Raw genomic sequence first — 17840 nt, 5'->3', positions numbered from 1 at the left:
AGGCTTGGCACACTTTTCTTCTTCCATTGACTGTATTGATGGCGTTTACAGACATCCACATAGAAGGCAGGTCCAAGAAACAACAAACATTAAGCAATCTTCTCTTTCTTGGCTGCTAAAAATAAATAGTAATTTAGCTGCAGTGCTGTCTGAAGACTCAAACCAAAACCAGAGGCAAATGTAAATGTCCCCTCTTTTAATAAGAAGTCATTAATAAGTTCATATGTCTCCATTCTAACTCAGGTTGGGCAATGAGATGATCAATTTAAAGCAACTTAGATGAAAGAGAGAAGCAGATTTGTAAAGCAAATATACTGGAGGGTCATATCCTCCTGTCTCCATCATTTGAACCTTAAACCATTAAAGCAAGAAGGGATTCTCAAGATGAACAAGAATAAATATGAGGAAGATCTAGGAGCCTGGGGCTCAAGGGGTTAAAATGACAGCTACAGGATCACTAGCAGTTTTGGGTTATGATCTTCTGTCTCTCAGATTGAAGCCTTTGCCATTATTGTCTGTTGTTTGTGATGTCATTACGCTTTAGAAAAGTCAAACATTTTCCCAGGGTTGAGTTTTTAAGTAGAAATTACTGTGGCATTTCAACATTCCTTTTAAAAAGTTCCTTCCTTGGTTTGACATCTGTTGTCCTTGCAGGATTTCCCACTCGTCCCTCTCCTCTCGACCTCAGGCTTTCCCAACAACAAAAGTGGCACACTTTTGGATTCCCTCTCTCTGAGCATCTTCAGTTTCTTTCCTGGTGTCTGGTTGTCCCCTTTTTTCTCTCCAGGCACATGGTAGCATCTCCAGTTCCTAAACTCTCCATGCACAGCTCATTTGTCCTGATTTCCAGGGAGTCATTTACATCTCTGGAAATCATTCTGGAATGCCCAAATACATTGGGGGTTCCCAAAGTGTGACCCCCAAACCACCACCTGGAAACTTGTTAGAAATTCAAATTCTCAGATCTCAGACCAGATCTACTGTACTGAAAACTCTGGAGATGAGGCCAGGTAGTCTGTTTCGGTAAGCCCTCCAGGTGATTCTAATCCCTGCTCTTGTCTGAAAACCACTGATCTACATTATTTTCTGGTAGCATGAGCTTAAGCATGAGGGCTTTGTGTAGGACTCCTTGTGTTCAAATCCTACTTTCTGGCTGTGTACTTTGGATAAATTACTTAATCTCTCTCTGCCTCATGTTACCCGTCTGTGAAATGAGGCTAATAATAGACTTTGCCACAGAGATATGTTGTTGTGAGGATACAATGATAACAGTTATGTATGTAATGTACTCAGCACAGAGCAAAGCCTAGGAAATGCTAAAAAATATTAGTGCTTGTTCTTTTATAAGATACTTCTGCTCACAGAATATGAAATGTAAATCGCTTTCCTTTCCCTATCATACCTTCATGAAACTTGTAAAGAAATATTAATCAATAGTGTTACCATGTTACTTAAGATGTAAATTGCATTCTGAATCAGGTTCTGATATTATCAGTTCCTGTGAAATTACATTCAGGTTTGCATGTAAATAGTTACATGAATATTTAATTTGAATACTTCAACAGCCCCCAAAAAATGATGACACAAAAATTCAAAAGAATCAACTTAGAGAAAGCCATTTTATTGGCACATAGGAGTAAACTCAGAAACAGGTTTTCAAGTTTGTTCTTGTAGGAGCTGATACCTTTAAAGGAAAACACATATACACAGTTTTCTTTTTGCTAATAATAAAGCACCCTGGTCTTTTTCGGTCTAGGGCAACTGTAAACTTGCCATTGCAGAATGTCCTTGAGGTGAAAAAGCAAACTCAACTATTGGAGTGGGACTCCACAGGCAACTCTCCAAATATGAATATGCTTCATTTTTCTTTAAGTGATATAAATTCATATTAATTGATAATACTAAATATTCAGTCACAATTGCTGCTGTACTTGCAATTATCATAAAGAATGAGTTCATACTTCACATATAAAATGATCCATATATATTTCAAAAAGTAAAGTTATAGAATTCCTTTATTAGACCATTTATATATAGGATCTCCTCACCCAATGCACCCAATGCTATAATGTAGTTCTTTCCCTTCCACGCAAATTTCAATCCTTTAAAATATCATATATTATACTTCATTGAAAATCTAAATACATTATTACTCTCACAATGAAGAGAGTCATTAATTAGCAGAGAGCTTTCTAAGTAATACTCAAATTTTAAATTAGGTATTATTTTCTAGAATGGTAATTGTCATTAATAGATACTACAATTTTAAAGCTCGTGTTACCTGGAACATATGTCCAGTGTATGGTCCTAGTGAAATGGCTCAGACCTGTAGTAAAAATAAAAAGCCTGCCCAGAAAGAAACTTTTTAAAAGACAGGGCAAAAACTTTATGTGCATAGCATTTTTTTTTTTTTTTTTTGTAAGTCAGTGGTAAAATCCTCAGCTGTGAACATGCTGGACATAAGGTTATGCAATTGTGGTTAAGGAAATACGGTGGTTGTTAATTTAATTCCTAGCTGACCCAATTTCCATTCATATAAAATATGCTTTGCAGCAGTCGTCAGGAGACCACTTTGACTTTAGTTTAAATGGAATTTCCTTGGCTTTTATGACATTTCAAATTTTCAGTAAAAGATAGAAGAATTTTGTTAAACCGTATAAAACATATGGTTTAAACAGGGAGAAAAATGTGTAGGTAAAGTTTTACACTGTGTCAACAAAGGTTGATATGCAGCATTGTATGAGCAATTCTAGGACAAGAAAATACACATAGTGGCATGGAATCTATAGAAAAACAAGTCTAAAAATCAGACATGTGAATGGGAGTTGTTCCATTTGGAGGACATAATTATAAGCACAGTTCTATGAGCTTTTTCTAAGGCATTATAATTCTGGTCCTAAACCATGCTGTTTATTGCTAGAGAGGAGAACTGGAAATCTGGTCCCAGGACACTTAATAAGATATTGACAATTCTCTTTGGCCTGGTATGCTTCAATGGGATTAATTGTTGTTAATTTTATTAGTAATCATTTTGGAATAAAGAATCTGTGTTTGAATTCCTATTGTGAAATCATTTCTTTTAAAAAATAACAGAAACCACTGTTAAGATTGAAACACAGAGGATAATGGAATCGAAAGAGCTAAAAGAGCTCTGCTATAAAAGAACAGATTTATAAAGACAAATAGTGCCAGACAGATTTGATAGCTTTTTCAATAGAATTAAAAACTTACTGAGCACAATGAATGTACCTTAACACACATATATTTATATTTTTGTAACCCATTTGATACAGTATCTCAATAAATCTTATTTGCCAACCTAATTAGCATTGGCTTTGCTGTGTGCTCTGTCACATGGACTGAGAACTGGCTGGAGGACAAATCCTAATGACGCAGGGCAATGTGTTGACTATAGGGTCAGCATGAGGTCTGGTTTTGTTTAATGTCTTTATGAACGATCAGGAAGAAAGAACAAGTAATCCTTGAATGAAATAATATTTTAATGACAGGCACATGGGCTGACTGGAGAGCACAATGAAGTAGAAATGTATAAACACTGGTTCCAGGGTTGCTACTGATTTGAAGGAGGCCAGTCACTTGATTTTTCTGGATCTGTTTCCCCATGTGGGAAATGGAGATAATGGCATTCTTGTGAGAAAGCAAAGATAAGATTTTATGATTTCAAATAAAAAGTGTAATAATGTCCCCTCTGATAATATTTGGCTCTTATCTACTGCTTACGATACTTGTTAGAAATCACTTTAATATGGCAGAACCTAGGGTAGGGTCAGTGTCAGAAAGGAACAGAACAACATTGTCCAGGGAGGACACATTTGGAGGACAAGTGGCTAAACCACCCTGAAAAAGACTTTGCAAATAGATGAAGGCAGCTTAGTATAGGAAGCTGAATACCAAGAGAATCTTTTGTGGAAAACTAGATGGAAGAGTAAAGGATGATGTGGAGGAGGATAAAGCTGTCTTGCTGTGTTGGGGATGGAGAAAGGACTCCAGGGAGACCTTCCTCATTTTACTGCTTGTTTTTCTTTTGGTCTTCAGAAAGTGTATACATAGAAGATGTGTGTATACCAAAGTATTATTTAACTGTTGTTTAGTTTTTATATCAGAAATTTAAGTTGTTTAAATGCAAACGTAAAAGCCAGTAGACTATTTCGGGTAAAGCCGTACAAGTGATGGTCTTGGTGGAGCCACCTCTAGCCTGATGTAGTTGCAGTGTTAATGACAGTTTTCTCAGTTTATCCAGGGGCAACTGGCTGAGGTTTGGCTGCTCATTTATAGAAACAAAGCTAAAACTAATTTACAGACAGAATCTTTTTTTTTTTCTTCCTATTGAGAAGTAGGATTACCAAACAGACTAGAATACTTGTGACAGCTGGAGAGCCTTTATCCTTTTTAGAAGGAAAGAATCTCAGTAACCAAATTAACATTAGAAGACAGCTCTTGCACTGTAAAACAGAAAGCTCAAACTAACCTGATCCTGAGTATTTCCAGGGTGCTTATGACAAGTATAGATCCATGTCTCAGCTCAGACCTATCAAAGAAGAACTTCCAAAAAAGCCAAAGTAATTGCAATGATCAGGCAAGTGTGAGAAACCCCAAGGTTGTGTAAAGGGAATTGGATTGTCTTCAGGGGTACTCTCATCAATCTACCGTGCAGCTGTAGCTAATAAAATGTATTCCTTCTAAGCTGATCCAGAATATTTATACTGACTTACGTAGAAAGGCTCAGACCACCCAGCATAGACCCAAAGATTGCATAGAAAATAGCTATTGTTTTTTATCATTTTTCTTACCAGTTAGCAAAGGCTAAGGTTAGTACTTAAGAATCTCATTTTACAATTTCTAAGAGTACAGCTTACTGTTCATGAGTTATTTATTTTCAATTTACTTATAATTTTTATCCTGCTTATATCCAAAAACCAATTTGAGGATTACATTTCAAATTGCCTTTCCAGTGAGGGTTGATGAAAAGGAACTTTCTGAATTCCTGCTGTGACTAGAGGGGTCCCATCAACATTCTTATGGAATTGAGACTAAAATTCACCCCTCTCTCCTGTAAGACATTGTTCTTTATACTATGCCACAAACACCTATTTTTTTTTTTTAAGACAGGTATGGCCATACAAAATAAGGTACAAATCTGAGGAAACATTTCCTGTACATTTGCAGAATTGTAAAAACGGCAGAAATGTTAGAGAAGGACTGAGTAGGCATTAGTGAGCAGGTGTAAAGATATTCTCATACATTTTTATGTCCTAGAGCCTCAGAAAAGAGCAAGGACCTCTGCCTGACTAGGACTTACCTCTTTGCCAGGGCTGCAATCATTTTAGCACAGTCCCTGTGCATGGAAGGGACTGTGAGGGTAGAAATTATTTTCTCATAATATACGTTTTTGTTTCTACTTCTTTAAAAGTCAAGCCATCTGTCTTAGTGTTTTCATGCTCCTGTAACAATATACCTGAGATGGATCATTTATACAGAATAGAAATTTATTTCTCACAGTCCTGGAGGCTGAAAGTCCATGATCAAGGAGTGAGCAGATTCAGTGTCTAATGAGGGCCTGGTCTCCGCTTCCAAGATGGTTCCTTGAATGTGTCCTCACATGGCACAAGTGACAAAAGAGCAAAAGGAGCCTAGCCAGTTCCCGCCAACCCTTTTATAAGGTCGCTAACCTCATTTATGAGGGCTCCACCCTTAAGATTTAATCACCTTCTAAAGTCCCTACCTCGTAATAAACACTATCACATCAGAATTTAAGTTTCAGTTTATGCATTTTGGGGTGACACATACATACTTTAAACAATGGCACCATCCTTTAATAAAATATACATTTCTTAAAAAAAATCTATTTAGAAAAAACACATGCTGAATATTCTCACCTTCCAATTTTAGTTCTTCTACTTTGCAGTGTGAATTGCTGATAGCTTCTGAGTCCTAATTTCATCATCTCTAAAATGAAAATATTACCCAGGATTTGTTGTAGAAAAAGGAGTTAATGTGGTGCCTGGCACATGGTAGGTGCTAAATAAATGGAAACTATTATTATGATAGAAATAGTCTTATTTTTATTTAATATTTTTGTTTTTTCCCACAGTCCTAAGGTTTATATTTTCTTCCTCTCTCTCTCTCTCTCCTTTTTTTGTTTTTATATTTTGAAACAGGGTTTTGTTCTGTTGCTCAGGCTGGAATACAGTGGTGTGAGCATGGCTCACTGCAGCCTCAACCTCCCAGGCTCAATGATCCTCCCACCTCAGCCCCCTGCGTGGCTGGGACTATAGGCATGCACCACCACACCTGGCTAAGTTTTGTATTTTTCGTAGAGATGGGTTTTCCTCATGTTGCCCAGGTTTGTCTTGAACTCCTGAGCTCAGGTGATCCACCCACCTTGGCCTCCCAAAGTCCTGGGACTACAGGCGTGAGCCACCACAATCAACCTCCTTTCAAGTTTTAAAAAGTTTTGATTTCTTTATTTTGGTTATTCAAGTTTTTTGTGGCTTAAAAAAAAATCAAATGTGTTTAAGCTCTTTTTGTTTTAAAATTCTTGTGGTTATCTCATTAGGTTTTAGAATATTTTATTAATTTCCTTTGAAATGTTATTTTATTATTCTACTTTAATTTTTATTTTCCTTCATTTCCTCTTCTATTTATGTATGTATATATGCATGTACGAATTTATTTATTTTATAATTTTTTTTTGTAATAGAGGCTCACATGAAAGCAAGGATGCAGGAGTGGTAAGAGATTATTTTTATCACAAAGGGGAGGTGGCAGCCTTTTCTACAGCTCTCTCCCACTGTGCATAACAGAGCTTCTAGCATGTGTAAGAAAAGAAACACAATCTTCAGAGGCTTAGGACAGCCCTGAGATAATTCTCCCCATGATTGAAGTTTGCTTTATTCATAGGAAACATTTACTTTTACCACAACAGCATTGATACGGTTTGGCTCTGTGTCCCCACCCAAATCTCATCTTGAATTGTACTCCCATAATTCCCACGTGTTGTGGGAGGGACCAAGTAGGAGATAATATGAATCATGGGGGCAGTTTCCCTCATACTGTTCTTGTGGTAGTGAATAAGTCTTGTGAGACCTGATGGTTTTATCAGGGGTTTCTGCTTTTGCATCTTCCTCATTTTCTCTTGCCACTGCCGTGTAAGAAGTGCCTTTTACATCCCGTCATGGTTCCAAGGCCTCCCCAGCCATATGGAACTGTGAATCTAATTAAACTTCTTTTTCTTCCCAGTCTTGGATATGTCTTTATCAGCAGCATGAAAACTGACTAATGCAAGCATAGTCTCAAGACATTCATTAATCTTACCAGTATTTTTACTTTCTAGTGCTGTTTCTGCTTTTATTAATGCCAATTCCCAATGCCAGTAATTAAATACACATTTGTATAAACAATGTAAATAATTCATTTATGTTTTCTCATTTGTTGATTAAAAAGTAAAGAGTGTCCAATTCATTAATTTACCTACCTACAAAATTAACTACTGAATGCTTTGACTAGCTGAAGGTACAAGTTCCTGCACCAGTGTGTCTATCGTTTAATCAGATAGCGTGTGTACCTACTAGCCATACGTGGTTAATTGTGCACTTGAGGTATGGCTAGTGTGACTGAGGAATTGAATTTTTAATTTTATTGAATTTTAACTGCTTTAAATATTAACATTGAAGCATCACAAAATAATTTTCCATTAAACAACTTTATGTAACATATGTCATTAACAATTTTTATAGATTACGTGTTGTGGTGATAATATTTTAGACATATTAGGTTAAATTGAAATATATTACTAAAAGTAATTTCAGCTTTTTTCTTTTTACCACTTTTTTCTTTTTCTGTAGTCTTATCTTTATTTCTGATGCAGTTGAGACACCACTATACATATATATATACCCATACACACACACACACACACACACACACATACATATACATACATACACATAAATTTGAAAATAAGAGAAAAACTTTGTAGTGAGAAATCTGTTTGCAGTGGTAATATGCTTGCCTGAACATTTTGGGAAATATTTGCTTATTCTTCTTTTTACTACTTTTTAATGTGGCTACTAGAAAATTACAACTGTGGCTTGCATTGTTTCATTGAATAGCACTGACATAGGCTATCTTACATCTCTATCAAACAAAAGCAAGTAGAAAATAATACCAAAAGAACTTATAAAAAAGTATGACCTGTTAGAAAAGATGTTAGTAATGTATGAAAAAAAAGTTAATCATGATTCAGAAAGACTCAGAAAAGAATCACTTAAGGATACCTCTTCCTTTGAGCCTGAAAGTTGGAGTGTGTATCTGTAGAGCAGGAGAAAAGCAATGCCCAGAACTCCAGAGGTGATCAAATGGGGTGACCTGGCTGAGAGACATTGTCATTGAGACTTATCACATTGAGACTCATTTCACAAAATATAAGTTAGAAAGAGTTAAAGAATCTTGGTTCTTGTCTAAACTCCTATCCTGTGCAAAAAACTCTTCGTTCAGTCAACCTTTAACAAGTATTTACTGAATGCTTATTATATGTTCTAATCTGGATGTTGGAAAAACAGGAGCAAACAAGATCTACAAATTCTTACTCTTGTTAAGTAGTAGTTGGTAGACCCAGATGACAGGCAACTTATAAATAAATGAAGAAGAGCAAGGACAATATCAGATCTTGGTAGTACTAGGAAGAAAATAAAATGGTAATAACTCTAGAGAGATGGGGGATAAAGGAAGACACCCTCAGCTAATTGAGATAGGGTGGTCCAGGATGGCCTGATAGAGGAAATGGCATGGAAGCTGAAAACTAGAAAGTAAGAAATCACCAACCACACCAAGATCTGGGACTGAAGCATTCAGCAGATGAGCTGACAAATGACAAATGGAAAGGTCTTAGAAGGAATGAGTTGGGCGTGTTACAGAATCAGAAAGACTACTGTGGTGGGTGCATGAGACTGGGGATGTAGGCAGAAGCCAGATTACATCCGATTTTAGAAGCCAATACAATAAACACAATTCTGTATTTATTCTATGTGTTACAAAATCTGTTGAAGAGTTTGAACAAGGGTGTGATATGAACAGAGTTTTTGATGCTCTGTCGGGAATAGATTGCAGTGGAGAAAACACTTCTCCAACATCCATGAACTGAAAGTCATGCCTCCCTCCTCTTCATTCCTATACAGCTTTAGCTGTACATCTCTAAGGACACTTTTTCTTCTACCTTGTATTCTGATTATTTAGTTCAAGTCTTACCTCCACTATCTGGGAATAATTTAGTCTGATTCATCTTTGCTACTCCCATAGTCTTAGCATAGGGCCTTGGACATAATATGTCCTTTATAAATATTTATTTAATGAATAAGTCATGCAATGGAGATAATTCAGACTCTGCTTGAATACCTTCAATGAAAAAAAGAGTATAGCTTCATAAAGCAACACATTCCATTGTTGGAAGGTTCTAGATGGTTAAAAGATGTTTAGAAATTTGATCTAAAATGGATAATTCTTTTTATTTTCACTTATTCATCTTTGTTTTATTGTTCTGCAGAGGAATGGAGAAAATAATTAACTTCCTCTTCTACAAAATCATCTTTTATTTGCTGACTGCTATTATTCACAAATGTCTCATCTTTGCCATTCCCAGTATTTTCAATTTTTTAGATGTGTTTTAAATTTACTAACCCTCCTCTGCACTCTCTTTGGTGTACAGTTTAGTTTATATTATAACTCCCTTAAAATATGGTGCCCCAAATTGACTGCAACAACATATCACATAGATCTGAAGAGTTAATATACATTGAGGCTAATTAAATTTTGTGGAGAGTCATACATGGATGGCTGCTAAAATGTTTATATTTTTAATAGCTTCATCAAAATATTGGTGCATATTGAAATCAGATTATTAAGATGTCTCAACTAACTGTAAATGAATGGGTGGTTACTTATAATCCATTGCCCTGGGCTTGTTGGTGGTTCACTGATATTGGTAGGCAAGAGTCAGGAACCATCTTATAGAGCCTTCTGATGGTGTGATTTGAGTTAGAGTTAATAATTAGGAATGCTAAATTGGTAACAGGCATTCTCTTTCTAAACCACAGGTATGTATTTACTAGGGATCTTAATTTTCATTATCCTCTACTTCTCAACTAGGCTTTGTGAATTGCCAGATATAAGATGGGATAAACCAGAGGCAGAATAAAGCACAGAATAATATAGAAGTGCCTGGAGTTAGCCAAACTACAACGTATGAGGGCACAGTTCTGTACAAACAACCTTCATTTCGACAGCAAGCTGCCAGTTTGGGAGGATTCCCCAAACGACCTCAGGTTTGGTAATTCAAAAGAAGGGCTTGAAGAACTCATTAAAAGTTGTCATAGTGATTGTTATTGCTTGTTACAGGAAAGGATACAGATTAAAATTGACCAAAGGAAGATACACATAGTGCAGAGTCTGGTAGGATTCCAAATGTGAAGCTTCTGTTGTCCTCTCCTATGGAGTCTGGATGACTTATTCTCCTGGAATTGCTGGGTGGTCATATGCATAGAGTATTGCCAAACAGGGACACTCACATAAGCTTCAAAGTTTAGAGTTTTTACTGAGGCTTCACTACATAGATATGATTGATTGACTGCCCACACAGTAAAACTCAGTATCTAAGTTAACTGAGAATGTGTGACCTCAAGCCCCCAGCCTAAATCACATGGTTGGTCTTCCTGGCCTGGAGAGTCCCCACCCAAGCAAAGACACTTCTAACGAAGTGTGACATAAGGTACCTCCCGGAAGCTGAGAGGAAAGGCCAGCCCTCTCTTATAGCAAGAACAAATTTTTTACTATACCAGTAGCAAACATTTTAGTTTATAATGTGAAAAACTTGAAATATCTGTATATTATTATTGAATTTTATTATTATAAAGTAGAATGAATGATTATAATGGCTTTTAAGAATAAAATACAAGGTATTGAAGACATTTTGAGGTAGGCTTCGGGGGCATCTGTGCTTGGAGTACTGTGGAACATTTTGTGAAACACAATCTTAGTCTAAAGCAGAGGTTGGCAAACAATGCCTGTGGACCAAATTCAGCCTTTGTCTGCTTTTATAAATAAAGTTGTATTTATTATGAAGTACAGTCACACTCATTTTTAAATGTATCATCCATAGCTGTTTTTGATACAATGGCAGAGTTCGGTAATTCTGGAAGACCTTATGTCCCTTGAAGTCCAAAATATTCACTATTGGGTCATTTTCTGTAAAGACAGAAAATGTTTGCCAGCCCCTGGTATAATAGATTGTACAATGTAGAAACGGTCTGGGGAGAAGGAGATTTTGTTGTAGAAGAAATCCATATGGAACAGAAAGTCCTTCATAGCAAATCTCACCGGTGTTAATTCCACTTGCCTTTAGAATTGGCCTGAGTCATAAAATCATGATGTTGGACGTAATCATAAAGATCACCTCCCAGTTTATTTAGGAATCTGTTTTTTTGAACCCAGTGAAATGAAACATCTTTTGATTGTATATTTCAACTGATTGGTTGAGCAATATCTTAATAAAGGAGACAAAGTGATTAAGTAATTTATTTGTCTAAATGAAGCATGGCAATTAATATACTGCGTGGCTCACTTATATTGACCCTAATAGTGAATATTACTTTATCCCTAGCTTCATCTAATTATCTTCTTTTTATTTTTTCTTTGCCCTGAGAGCTTCCACTCTTTATAACACAATTTTCAATTTCTATTTTTGTAATACATCTTGAATTTTTTTGAAACAATGCACAATGGGTTTCAATAGGCCATGAGGCCCAAGAATATCTTAAGCTTTGCCTTTTGACAGAAGAAGATGCATGCAGCATGATCCATTACCCTGGAAACTTCTAAATGGTCTAGAATCCTACTATTTCTTTCACCTGTCTGAGGAATAGCTCAGTATTGCTGATACAAAAACAAGAATTATTAGCAGTGTGTTAATTTTGTCTCAATTCTATCATGAGTAACAATCAATTTGATATTATGTTTGTTAAATTTTTTTGATTGGCATATTTTTGTTACGAATTATGTTTTATCATGGTCTCATTGAGTAGATTTTGGGATGTAAAAATGCATCACCCAAGTCAATATCTTCAGCCACATTTTATTAAAAGACAGATTCCTATATAAAATGAATAAAATTTTGACAGCAAAGTCAGTATTCTCAGATATTTCTAATTCTTTTGTTCTACTCACTTTTAAAAATAGCACCTGTTATTGAGAAGACATTCCAATAAAAAAAAATTTTTAAGGCCGGAAGCGGTGGCTCATGCCTGTAATCCCAGCACTTTGGGAGGCTGAGGTGGGCAGATCAACAGACCAGCCTGACCAACATGGAGAAACCCCATCTCTACTAAAAATACAAAATTAGCTGGACATGTTGGCACATGCCTGTGGAGCTACCTATAAGCTAAGAAAATACATAAGCTACAACAAACAGAAAAAGAAGTGAAGTACACAAATAATCATTAGGTGCATATGGACCACAATTGAAAGTTCTAAAACACATGTATTTATTTGAAATACTGAAAAGAGAAGAGAGAAAAGAGACAGAAGCAATATCAAAAGAGACAATATCCCCCCCCAAAATTAATGAAAAACATTAACTTGCAGATTCAAGAAGAGTTGTGAACCCCAAACAGGTCACAAAAATTAACTAGACACATAGAAATAAAACGGCCAAAAACCAAAGAGAAGAAGAAAAGCAGCTTGAGAAAAAAGGCACTCAACCTTCAAAGGCGCAACAGTAACAGGGGAGAATGGAGTGACAACTTTAAAGTGCTGAAACAAACAAACAAACAAACGCACTTCCAACTTAGAATTCTACCCCAAGAAAAATATAGTTAAAAAATATTTTTTAGAAAAATCAAACTTGGGAGAATACCATAAGCAGCATGCCTTCAGGTTAAAAATTAACAGAAGCTCTTTACGCAGAAAGAAAGTGATCCCAGACAGAAACATGGAAATGAAGGGTATTTGCTAGATTTTGAACACAGAAAAAAAAGAATGGATGGATAATATAATTTAATATTGATTATATAAAATGATAATCCTTAGGATTTAAAAATGATGTACAATTAAAATGCATGAGAGTGGTAACACATAAAAATGGGAGGGGTAAATTTAATTAAAGTGTTTTAAGATAACGTTATCAGGAAAAATGTAGAAAAACATTTGTAATAGCCTGAAATCAGTCAGTGATACCTGACATATTTTATAGTGTAATCACTCAAATGATTTAAAAATAATATAAAACTAATGAGCTGAAGAAGATATAATAATTGAAATATTTGATTCGTCCAAAAGGTGGTGAGAAAAGAGAAGAAAGTGGTATATAAAACAGTTGGATTAAATGGAAACAAATAAGATAATACATATAAACTACTATATATAGTAGTAGTAGTTTCATTACATGTAATTTCATTACCTATATAGTAATTTCATTACATGTAAATGGATGGATTCAATGCTTCAAGTAAAAAACTGAGATTATCAAACTTAGTTGAAAAATAAAATTTAATGACTATGTGCTTCTTATATTCGAAAAACCATAAATATAAGGGACAGATTAACTTAAAAATAAAATAAATACATGTACTTTGCAGTCATTGACAAAAATGGAGTAGCTTTATTAATATAAGATAAACATTAATAGAAATGCATTTTTAGAGATGAAATGGGACATTTACTATTGGCAAAAGGATCAAATAAGTGGAAAAGCATAAGGCTTTAAATTTCTATGTGCTCAATATCACAGCACACACTGATACAAATAAAGGGAAAAACAGAAAAATCCACAATTATATTAAGAGACTAAAGCAACTCTCTAAATACTTAAGATAAGCAAAAATAAAATCAATAAAGTTATAAAAGACCTGAAAAACCAATGAGCAAAATTGACTTTTGTGACATACATAGAAAACTGTATCTAATAAGAACAGAATAAAAATCCCTTTCAAACAAAAATATTACATTTACAAAAGAGTCTGAGGCAGGAGAATGGTGTGAACCTGGGAGGCGGAGCTTGCACTCCAGCTTGGGGGACAGAGTGAGACTCCGTCTCAAAAAAAAAAAAAAAAGTTGACCAGTTGACCATATGGTGAGTCAAAGCAAATATCAACAAATTTCAAAATACTGAAATAATTAGAAATATGTAATTTTATTTTGGTGTAAAAAACCTAGATATCAGGACAAAGAATAAACTAGAAAATCCCAAACTGCTTGAAATTTAAGCCACATACTAATAAATAAACAAGAAGTCAAAAAAGAAATGGTGGAAAGTAGAAGATATTTTAAGGTAAATAATAACGAAGGTGCAACATTTTACAACAAATTATAATTCCATGAAAGAATGCTGATAAATCTCACAAGCATTATGTTGAAAAAAGGCAGACACATACAAAAGTACACCTTGTTATTCCGTTTATATAAAGATAAAATTTCATAAACAGGCTCAACTAACCTCTGACGTTAGAATTCAGAATGATTCTTTCCTGGAAAGAGGGTAGTGGGGGTGACTGGGAGAAGTTATGTGGCGGCTACTGGTGTACTAGTTACATTATCTCTCTTGATTTAGGTGCAGGATGTGTTTCTTTTGTAAAAATTTCATCTATGCATTTAGAATTTGTGCATCTTAAAAACGTGTGTTTTACTTCAATTAAAAGTTTGCTTTAAAAAAAGCACAATCAACATCAAGGCTGTTAATGTAGTGTCATTGTATGCATTCTTATATTTAAATGTCATCAATGTTTTTGGTTAGGTTTGAAGGAAAGGAGCTAAAAATGCCACAACCAGTAGACGTTAGTCCTCAGATTAAAGAAATAATTGTTTCAATTGTTTCCCTAAATAGAGGCATATAATTCTGGATCCTCCCTCAGAAAGCAGTTATTCGGGTGTTTTGTTTGTTTGTTTGTTATTTGTACGGATAACCTCTGAAATATACCTTCATTGTCAAATAGAACAGATGCAAGCGTATATACTGAATTAGCATGATTTTGACTGAGACACAAATATTGAAAAACTTTTTGTTTCTATCACAAAACATTTAAAAATGTATTTCCTTAAACTTATACAAAGGAGGTCTAAACAACTGATGAGAGAAACAATGTTAGTATATTGAATTTAAGACTTGTTGATTACATAAAACTGACCATAAAGTAAAATACTGTTGTCATACTTCCAGCAAATATCTCACAATTGACTTTTACTGTCCTGTCATTTGCAGTGACCTGGAAGGAACTAGAGGTCATTATGTTAAGTGAAATAAGCCAGGCACAGAAAGACTAATATTGCCCATTCTCACACCTATGTGGGAGCTAAAGTAGGTAATTTCATGGAGGTGGAGGGTAAAATGCTGGCTACCAGAGGCTGGGAAGAGTGTGTGGGTAGGTTGGGGGGGTATGAAGAGAAGTTGGTTAATGGGTACGAACATACATTAGATAGAAAGAGTAAGTTCTAATGTTTGATGGCACAGTAGGGTGACTACAGTTGTATATTTCAAAACAATTGGAAAAGAAGCTCTGGAATAATCCTAGCACAAACAAATAATAATTGTTTGAGGTGATGGCTATTTCAGTTACCCTTATTTCATCAGTGTATGCATGTAGCAAAATATCACATGATCCCCACAAATATGTAGAATTACTATGTATCAATAAAATGAGTAATCTGTAAAAAATTAACTTTTACTTGAGATTAACAATATATCCTTTTTTGTTAGAATTTTTTTCTAACCTTATTGACATATAATTGACAAATAAAAATTATATGTACTTAATGTCTATAACATAATATTTTGATATACATACATTGTGAAATGATTGCCACATTCAAGCTAATTTACATGTCTATCACTTCACATAATTACCATTTGTGTATGTGTGTGTGGTGAGGACCTTTAAGATTGACTCTCAGAAAATTTCAAGTATACAATATAGTATTATTAACTGTATTCACCATCAATACAGTATTGTTAATTATACTCAACTACCATTCTACTCTGTGTCATGAGTTCTAGGTTTTTAGATTCCATACATAAGAGAGATTACGCAGCATTTGTCTTTTGTGTCTGGCTTATTTCACCTAGCATAATGTTATTCAAATTAATCCATGTTTGAAAAAATGACAGGATTATTCCTTTTATTAAGGCTGAATGATATGTCATTGCATTCATATACCACATTTTTTTAATCCATTGATTCGTTGATAGACATTTAGGATAAATCTATATCTTGGTTATTGTTAACAATGCTGCAATAAACATGGGAATGCAGATGTCTCTTCAAGATACTGATTTTGTTTCCTTTGGGCATATATCCAGAAGTGGAATTGCTGGATCATATGGCAGTTCTATTTTTAAGTTTTTGAGAAACCTCCAAACCACTTTTCATAATGGCTATACAGCTTTACCTTACCACCAACAAAGTAAAAGCATTACCTCTTCTCCACATCCTCAACAATACTTAACATGTTTTGTCTTTTTGATAATAACCATTCTAACAGGTTTGAGGTGATATCCTTTTATGACTTTCATTTTTGTTTCTCTGATAATTAGTGGTGTTGAGCAGTTTTTCATATATCTTCTGCCCATTTGGATGTCTTCTTTTGATAAATGTCTAGTCAAGTCTTTTGCCTTTTCTAAAATTAGTTTATTTCTTTTCTGACTTTTGCATTGTTTGATTTCCTAACATATTTTTGTGTCTTCTTTTCAGAAAGAAAAGACCTATTCAGGTGTGTCTTTCTTTTCAGAAAGCAGAAGACCTATTCAGGTCTTTTGCTCATTTAAAAATAGATTTTTTTTTCATTTCCAGCTTTTATTTTAAGTTCAGGGATACATGTGAAGGATGTAGAGATTTGTTACATAGGTAAACGTGTGCCATGGTGGTTTGCTGCACAGATCATCCCGTCATCCAGGAATTAAGCCCAGCATCCATTAGCTATTCTTCTTAATGCTCTCCCTCCACCCACCCCCCACACTCTGACAGGCCCCAGGATGTATTGTTCTCCCCTCATTTGCCCATGTGTTCTCATCTTTCTTCTCCCATTTATGAGTGAGAACACATAGTATTTGGTTTTCTTTTCCTGCATTAGTTTTCTAAGGATAATGGCCTCTAGCTCTATCCATGTCCCTGCAAAGGACATTATCTTGTTCCTTTTTATGGTTGCATAGTATACCAATGTGTATATGTACCACATTTTCTTTACCCAGTCTAACATCGATGGGCTTTAGGTTGATTCCACGTCTTTTCTATAGTAAACAGTGCTGCAATGAACATACACGTGCATGTATCTTTATAATATAAGAATTTATATTCCTTTGGGTATATATCCAGTAATGGGATTGCTGGGCCGAATGGTATTTCTGTTTTTAGGTCTTTAAGGAATCACCAAACTGTCTTCCACAAGGGTTGAACTGATTTACAAGCCACCAACAGTGTATAAGTGTTCCTTTTTCTCCACAACATCACCAGGATCTGTTATTTTTTGACTTTTTATTCATAGCCATTCTGACTGTTGTTAGATGGTATCTCGTTGTGGTTTTAATTTGCATTTCTCTAATGATCAGTGATGCTGAGCTTTTTTTTCATATGTCTGTTGGCTCTGTGTATGTCTTCTTTTGAGAAGTGTCTCCTCATGTCTTTTGCCCACTTTTTAATGGGGTTGTTTGCTTTTTTTCCTTGTGAATTTCTTTTTATTCAATTTCCATGTAGTTGTATGTTTTTGAGTGAATTTCTTAATCTTAAGTTCTAATTTGATTGTGCTGTGGTCTGCGAGGCTGTTTGTCATTTCAGTTCTTTTGC

The sequence above is a fragment of the Nomascus leucogenys genome, chromosome 2 (assembly GCF_006542625.1).
Source record: "Nomascus leucogenys isolate Asia chromosome 2, Asia_NLE_v1, whole genome shotgun sequence".
Taxonomy (NCBI): domain Eukaryota; kingdom Metazoa; phylum Chordata; class Mammalia; order Primates; family Hylobatidae; genus Nomascus; species Nomascus leucogenys.
Note: the sequence above shows the minus strand (reverse complement) of the source record.